We start from the raw sequence: 8,787 nt of genomic DNA on the forward strand, positions 1-8,787 counted from the left end.
GACATATTTTTAAATTTTGAATGCTAAAATTGCTACCTATAAAGAAAGACAGAGAACAGTGAAAGCCGGAAGTCTGGCCAATTGCTGGGCTTTTAGACTTCCTTTTTTTCCAACAGAGAAATACAAATTGCTGCTTGAAGTAAAATTAGTTTCTATCTTTGGACATCCTCAATGAGATGTTAGTGTTCAATTTTATTTAGATGGAGGAGAAATCCAAACCTGATTTTTCCAAATCACCTTTGCTTTTCACTGCTGATTGACACAATAAAATAAGAAAGCTATGCTCCAGAGAGCAGGCTCCCAAAGAAAAAATATACATGATTTGCAAAGTGCCTCACATGATTAGGTGACCTGACCGCCCAAGTGTGCCTTTCTGATATTATCAAAGATAACTGTAGTGAGGACAAAATCTAGTTCCTTCCTTTTAAAAATATCCTTCAAAACAACAAAAGAAAAATTTGGAATTTCATGAAGATAACTCAGAATCTTCCAAAATAGTCTTAGCTTTGTCAAATCTGGATTTAAATGTCAGTAATTTAAGGCCAGCTTTATGAATACAATGTCTATCTCCTGCAGCTGGGCCATATTATTTCAGTGACTTTTTTTATGCTGAAGTTGGCTATAAGTTCTATGCTTGATTTATGAAGCAAAACACTCTATTTACTGTACAATGCTATAGTGCTGACATGCGGGGTCACTCAGTAATGCATTTGGAGTGGAGCGTGGGAACAGGGTTAAATGAGCAACATGCAATGGTTTATGAATGCAAAATGTGGCTTTTTACAAAAAGAATGCAAGATTCTAAGGGCCTAAATGAAAATTGTGACAAACAGTAGCAAGCTGTTTGAATTTATTTGTAAGCACAAAGATTACATTTGACTAGGCAACTTTCTATTGCACTATAAAATGCAAAATGTAAAAAAAAAAAATTAAAAAAAGAAAGAAAAAGAAAGAAAGAAAAATGAAAGTACAGACTTTCCAACCACCTTCAGGGTTCTAAATGCTTTTAAGAACTTCTCATGCTCATATGGGCTCTGCATTATAATGATTGCTTCTATGTCATGGACTCAGGAATATGGAAAATAAGCAGGGAAATGGCCAATACAAGTATTTTTGATTGATCACAATTGTCAAATTTGAATGCAAAACCTCAGACGTGTGCAAAACCTCAGACATGTGCATTAATACAACGCAGAGGTAATTTCATCATAGTCTGAATTTTAATTCAAAAATTAAAACTAAGCACTCATGTAGCTTCTTATAGAATCAACAAAAGATGAAATGAATATGCTAGTAGAGCAGGATACTGGCTTTTTCTCTTCTAGTACTTTTTTTTAAGTTATTATTTATTTTATTTTATTTATTCATTCATTTATTTGAATTTGACCAGAGTGGGACACACACAGAGAGAGAGAGGGGGAGAGAGAGAGAGAGAGAAGGAAAGGGAGAAAGGAGGCCGCCAGGTCCAGGGCTCGAACCATGGTTGGCCATGTGGGAGTGTCCAGCACTTTAACCACAACGCCACCTGCTGGTCCCTCTTCTAGTACTTTTTAAGGTTGGGGGAGTAGACTAATTTTATGAATTTTATTAAGTGGCCATGAAAACCATGTGGGGTTCAGGTGCAAAAAGATGAATATGAACTTAAGAAGCCATCAAGTGATTTGCTGGTTCTTCGATCAGTCTGTGATTTTTATTTTACTTTAAAAATTCTTTTAAAATCATTTATTGGACTAATTAGAGATAACAGAACTAGGATGAAACATCCCACATTTGTACCAGGTGGATATTGAGAACACTTTCCTTAATGTGTTGAAATGACAGAGAACATACCAAAAGAGTGTCTAACTTTGTTTTAGGAATATGCCAACAGAAGTTGTAAATCTCAGAGAATCAACAGCATAAAAAGAAAAACAGGCAAGAAATATACTAGACCTGCATAACAGCTGGAAAGAAATAGGTGAAAAGGAAGAAAAAGTGAATGGGAAAAGCATGTTTGTAGAAAGCAATCATTTTGCCGGCAGATTAATCTTGCTGCTTCCATTGAAGATGAGGTTGCCACTACTACTTAACGCCTGTCAGAGCTAGATACCATTTTATAGTTAAAACAATGTCCACTTGAAGAAATAAAACAGTACTTTTGAGAAAACGTTTATACCATTATTTCCATATTCCCTTCTGACATTCAGGGGGATTTTGCCCAGGCTGTCACGTGATTCACAGTATTGCTGATCCTGAAACTGGAACAGCTGTGTAAAATATTAAAACTGCCTTACACAAGTTCACTCTCCAAAAAAAAAAAAAAAGTAATCAAAAGGTAATGCCCCAAAGCAACTAAATACTATAAACTTACCTTACAAGATCATTCTCAGATACTAGGGGTGTGACCCAAATGCTTCAGTGAAACTTAATTTCCTGCTAGCTAGGAAAAGAATGGCAAACACCTTCTAATTTAAGTCAGGAAGAGAGCTAGCGGCTCTTGCCATCGTTGGGACTGATAAGATTTGAGCCTAATAGCTACAGTCAGTCAGGGAATAGCCTCTTCCTTTATTTGGGACAGGACGTTTGCTATCAGACTGATAGAATATTTTATCAGTCTAAGAAAGGGAGGGAAATAAAATTATTTGGGTTCTCAAGTCTCAAGATTCTTGGAAAGCCTTCACTATATATATATATATATATATATATATATATATATAATTTGCTATAAGGCACATGTGCTTGCCAGAGAGACAGAGAGATGGAAAGGGAGAAATCACCCCCCGGGGGATGGCCAAACTACAATTCTTCTCTTCCATTCTCCTCTCAAGATTTTTGGCATGCACACACATGCTTTTAGCATGAGTTTAAGACACTGGGTCTGGGATCTGACAATGTGGAGTCCAGTGACATAACCATTGCACCATCTACTAGTCTCAGCCTTCACATTTGGACTTGAGCTAGAGGGTTTGATTTGGCAGGATCCACAGCATGCAGGGCTCAATAGATAACCCCGTATCAACGAGGCTGATGCTAACCCAATCTGAAGTACTGTTAGATAACTGATCTTTCTGTTGAGCAAAGTTGGGGGTATAATGCCAGCTTTTGTAACACTGAAATCTATGACTGTTTTCATTCCCCGAACTACACTGTTAACATTCTGAAAGCTACTTCATATTTTGTTTAAACTAGAAGAAACATGGAATGAATGTGCATATAGTATAATCTAATTCAATGTAAATCTCGACTCAGATTAACTTGTATTACTGAGTGTCAGTCCAGTGCTGAGTAATAAGAGGAGTCACAAAAAATTTTCCCTCCAAGGAGCTGAGAAGCTGTTAGAAGTTTTTTAAAAAAGAAAGTAAAATCTTTGAAAACTTGGAGATGACATAAAATCACATAGAAAAATATGAAGGAAATGGCAATCTCAAATAATGCAAATAGAAATAATTTTTGAGAAGATTCAGCTCATCTCTCCAATGCTATCACCAATTTACTCCCCCTTAGCAAGGTTCAACCTCTGATCATCTTTTATTTCTTATTCTTGGTACCCTCCAAGTCATGAGGATTTTTTTTACCACATTCCCTTTAAGTGTATTCCCTCCTTTGCTTTATTCTTGAGGTAGAAGTTAAGGAGTCATGATAAAAAGATAATGAGACCCGTCCCTGCCTGCCTGGGAGCAGCTTTGCTTTCCCCTGATGCTGTCTGAGTCTCTAATTTTTCATGAGCATGAGACCAAGAATCTGATTCACTGCTATTCTTTCTCTGGGGTTCGGGCCCACACTCCACCTTCTTTCATCATTACCTTTGTTGAGATTCTCCATTATCTTATCACCTTGTCTCTCATCTTTCTATTTTCATTCTAGTCCACGTTATTAAAAAATGCCATGGTAATCTTAAAAGGCAGGTCTGAGTAGACCATGCCACTGCTCTAAAATCTGCAGTGACATCCATTAACTAAGAAATTAGATTACTAACTCTTTGTTATTGCTTTCTAGGGTCTGTACAAAATTGTTTCAACTTAGTGAGCCTTTCTATACACTGCAGTCCAACAATACGCATCCTATATTTCCCTAAGCCTTAAGGTTAGTGCTTCCAGTTACTAAAATTCTGCTCCCTATTAAGACCCATTTCAAATATTCCCATCCTAAAAATTGTTCATATTCATCTAAAAATGTAATAGCCCTTCTTTATTAAACTTCTTCATGGCAATTATTTTATATTGCCTGATCCTACAACTGGTTGGGTACAGAATGCACTGAATTTAAGCTCCTTGAGGGCAAGAACCTCATTTTGGGTATTCTGGGCAGTTCTCTTAATAGTTTTTTAACATAATAGCTACTCAATAAATATATGCTGATTTGAATAAGATGTCACAAAAACATAAAATTTTGTGTAGCTTTAATGGAAGAAGGTTTTCAAAGGCATCATGTTTTACAACAGTTTATATATTCATAAACTATGAATTTTTAGAAAGTGGGTAGGAAAAAACTGGTTGTAGAGGAAAATCTTAATAAATATATGTCATTCATATTTTAGAAAAAGCTGCTCATCCTTCAGAAATGGAAAACTTTACCATTATTCACAAACATAAAATCCTTAGAATTTAAAATGGAAAGGAACTTCTAAGTCATCTTGGGATTTCCCTTGTCAACTCAAGATCTTCATTTCATTCCATTCTTCAGCATGACTAGAAGCAGAAGTTGATTTTAATATATTCTCCATCCCTGAAACAAATGAGATTTAAATGGCTTAGATGATTTTTCTTTAGGAAACTGCTTTTGTAAAGTAGTAATTTATCCACTTATGAATGAAATCTTCCCAATGCCTTAGTAATCACTAATTTACACACCCAAGGTTGCCACTTTGATTTTATTCCCCTTTAAGAAGCTGGCCTAGATTTTTAATCTCTATCCTTTTCCCTCTAAAACCTACGAATAAGAAATATTCAAAATCTTTGAAATGTTCGTCTTCAGAGGGGTAATTTTTACTTACTTAAGAAATCATCTAGAGAAAAATGTTAAAAAATAAATAAATAAAAACTTATCGCTTCATGTCCATTGGAATTCCGTGTCACTGGCATCTGCTAAAGCTGGTGCTGTGTCATCAGGACCTGGGTGCCCAAGAAACCTCGTAGCATAACTAATGTGTTCTGGATTGGATGGGATTTTCCCAGTTTTAGCGTGAGAAGTTCCGTGTTTCAGAAAACTCTTCTGTCTAGGGAAAATTTGATGGTTGGTGACTTTCTTGGTAACCCCAGTGCCTGAGGACACTGTCTTTTCATTGTATTTCAATTTGTACCTCCTAATACTGTATTGTAAATGTACACATACTCAAAAAATTAATTAAAAATATAAAACAATGAGAGTCCTAAAAACCTGCCTGAAAAAAAAAAAAAGACAAAATCATGCCAGATGATTCAAAAGAAATTAAAACTTTATTTGAGTCAATCTTAGTCTCCAGGGAGAAAAAAAAAGAAAGACCTTTTCAGATCAGTAATACTTACTTGGGGATTCCCAGGCCTTTCAAAATTATGGAGTTTCCATAAAAAGCCTGTTGATCCATATGGATACCACATAATAGCTGTAGTCAGCATCACATGACACATATATTTAGCTTGGCTCTTAAACTATCTGTGGGAACTACCATCATAAACATGTGAATTATAATTACATTAGAATGAATTTTTATTAATAATTAATAATTTATATCAGTTAATATAAACATATGAAACAAGCTAGGATTTCATTTACAATTTTTAAAAATTCAGTGCATGAGTCGTAGAACTATAGCCTTCCGAGCTAGATGGTGCCTTGGAGATCAACTCATCCAAGCCTATTGTTTTTCAAATGTAGAAACAGAGTTGCACAGCTAGTTAATGGAATGTGTGCTCTGTGAACGAATCTACCTCATGGTGCTAAGCTAATTACAGTAGGGTTTATATAGCCCTTATAGAATCGTGATTAAGTCCTGTGGGGAATGTGATCACAATTTGCTATCTATCTTCAATGGCATTAAACAATGACTCCCTCTTGATTTATCATATTGTGACAGCCTGGAGTACACTTGCAAGGATACAGAAACCTGCATGCTAGACCTGCCTACACCACCAACTAATTGTGTGATCTTGGGCAAGTCATTTACCATCCCTAAGCTTTGGGGTACTTATCTAAAAAAAGAAGAGGACTAGTCAAGATGATCTCTGAGACCTCTTTCATGGTAACATTTTCATGAGCGTGTAAACTACTAAAAAAACTTCCTGGGTTAAAGCTTATAAAAAAAAATTGGCTCCTGGAGCTTTAGGGGAAGCCAGGATTACACGGATAGTCAATGGCAGAGTTACAATTAGAATCTAATTCTCTGGACTCCCCGCCTTTTTATCCATTTTGGTGCCCCCACAGTATACATAATTGAGCTTTCAGTGAGTGCCATCTGCCCCTAGGAATTGTAGAATTGCAGATCAACACAACTATGGGAAAAAAGATATATAAAAGGCAATTCTAAAATCTCAGGTTGATAATGTAGAGGTTTCTGCTTTGTGGTGGTGTGCAAGCAGTGACCATTATTGACGTCACATTATTATGATGATGACTATTAATGTCCTATGTCTGAGGGATGCCTAGAGTTTACAAATCACATTGCATACATGATCTTATTTTAATCCACAACTATTCTCTAAAATGTGTAGAGAAATATTTTGCTTTTTGGTTGCATTAGCCACATTTCAAATATTCAACAGTCACATGCATGTAGTGGCTACCATATTGAATCACACCATGTAGAGCATTTCCATGATTGCAGAAAGTTCAACTGGACAGTATTCTCTGAGAGATGGTGACTTGCCCAAATTTACACAGCTAATAGGTGGCAGGTAGCAGAGTCAGGGTCTTGTCTTCTCTCCCCTAGGACTAATGTCCTCAACCCAAAGCAGCTCCTTTTCACCACTGAGCCTACATCAAGTTCCCTTACATTTAGTTAGTAGTGTCTGAAGTCCAATAGTGTCTAAAGGCCATTTGATGTTATTATCCCCTTAAGGGATACCCAATATGGTAGTACCATCCTAATTTACAGAATGTACAGGAATGTCAGGTGATAAGGAAGGCAAGCAATGTCTGAGCAGAGAGCTAAATCTCAAGTACGTTCATTAGCAACATTGCTCTCTATTAAACGCCAAAGTATTTCAAATATCAATGTCTGGCCTCTACTTTTCAAAGATTGTCAGTGACCAATTCTGAATCTTGAGTAAGCCAGAAAGAGACAAAGACCAAAATCTATATCACTTCGAATTCTAGCCAGAACTATTTCACCCGCAATTAACATCCCACTTTTTCTATAAAAAAAAGACAAGCATATTAAAGAGGACATCTGAATATTAGCATATGCTTTTTGCCTATACTGATTTTTATACTTTTCATACAAAATTAAAAGACTCATCATTATTATCTAGTTCCACACCTATATTTAATTCAAAAGTAGGAGAACACAACAACGCTCTGCCAAAAAAGAAATCAAACCTAGGGATTTTTTTCCAGCCTACTTTTATTTATTTATTTACTTATTTACTTATTTATTGACAGGTTTTTGCTATAGAGCATATGCGCTTGCCAGAAAGGCAGAGAGAGACAGAGAGACAGAAAGCGAGAAATCAACCCCCAGAGGGGATGGCCATGCTACAATTCTTTCTCCTTCATTCTCCTCTCGGGATCTGGGGCATGCAAGCACACACATACCCAGCATGAGTTTAAGCCACCGGCTCCAGGACTCGAACCACAGTCAACTACATGGGAATCTAGTGACACAGCAATTACGCCAACTGCTGGTCCACCAGCCTACTTCTAAGTCAATCAAATATATGTAACCTAAAAGAAAAACATCATGATATCTGCAAAGTCTGAGCCTTGAAGCTACCCACATTTCAGTTAATTAGAAACTTGGATTCTAAAACTGAAATTTTCCTACGTTTGTTACCTCTAGAGAATCCCTAAAACTCTGAGGCTCAGTTTCCTCATCCAGAAAACAGATAAAATATTACCTACCTCATGGGATTGCCTTAAAGACAGATAATAATGCACATATAGCACCCAGCTTTTCTGGATCTAGTGTATTGTTACTCATTCTATGAGAGGTTTATTATAAATAAATACAGGTAAGGTGAGATGAGAGAGACAGTAGCAATTAGGTGACCATTTGGACTGGTAATCTAGAATTCTCTTAAATGAAATTTCCGCTTATTAATGATTCGATTTTTTTCTTTTCTACTGAAGAAATGATCAAGTGGCTAAACAGTGCCTGGCAATATGTGAGTGTTTAGTAAGTGGGAGGTATTGTTATTAATTCCCTCGAGGGGAAACACTAACGTACCATGTAATTTATCCACTTCCATCATGTATAAGTGGAAATTTTCACCTAAGAGAATTCTAGATTACCAATCCAAATTGTCACTTAATTGCCATCTTCTATTTCGTTTCACCTTAACTGTACTTATTTAAAAGAAACCTCTCACCAAGTGGTTAACAATAGATTGGACCCAGAAAAGCTTGTTTTTAGATATCAATTACTTATGTGTATGTTTATGGATCTCAGCGTGGGGAGAAAATACAAATATTCATCTTGTACCTATGTTTTATAAGAACAAGTTCTATGGTAACTTCTAAATTCATTATTAGCAAAGGTTGTAGTTAAGATTCCTGTGTCTACTGCTTAATAACACCCAAATTAGTCTCGATGGAATTAGCTGTAATTAAGGACATTGTGAAATACGGTGGGGCAAACAGAATTACACTGTATTACTTTATTAATAATATTCTTTA

This window comes from Tupaia chinensis, unplaced genomic scaffold (genome assembly GCF_000334495.1).
Source record: "Tupaia chinensis unplaced genomic scaffold, TupChi_1.0 Scaffold144502_1, whole genome shotgun sequence".
In the NCBI taxonomy this organism is placed as follows: Eukaryota; Metazoa; Chordata; class Mammalia; order Scandentia; family Tupaiidae; genus Tupaia; species Tupaia belangeri.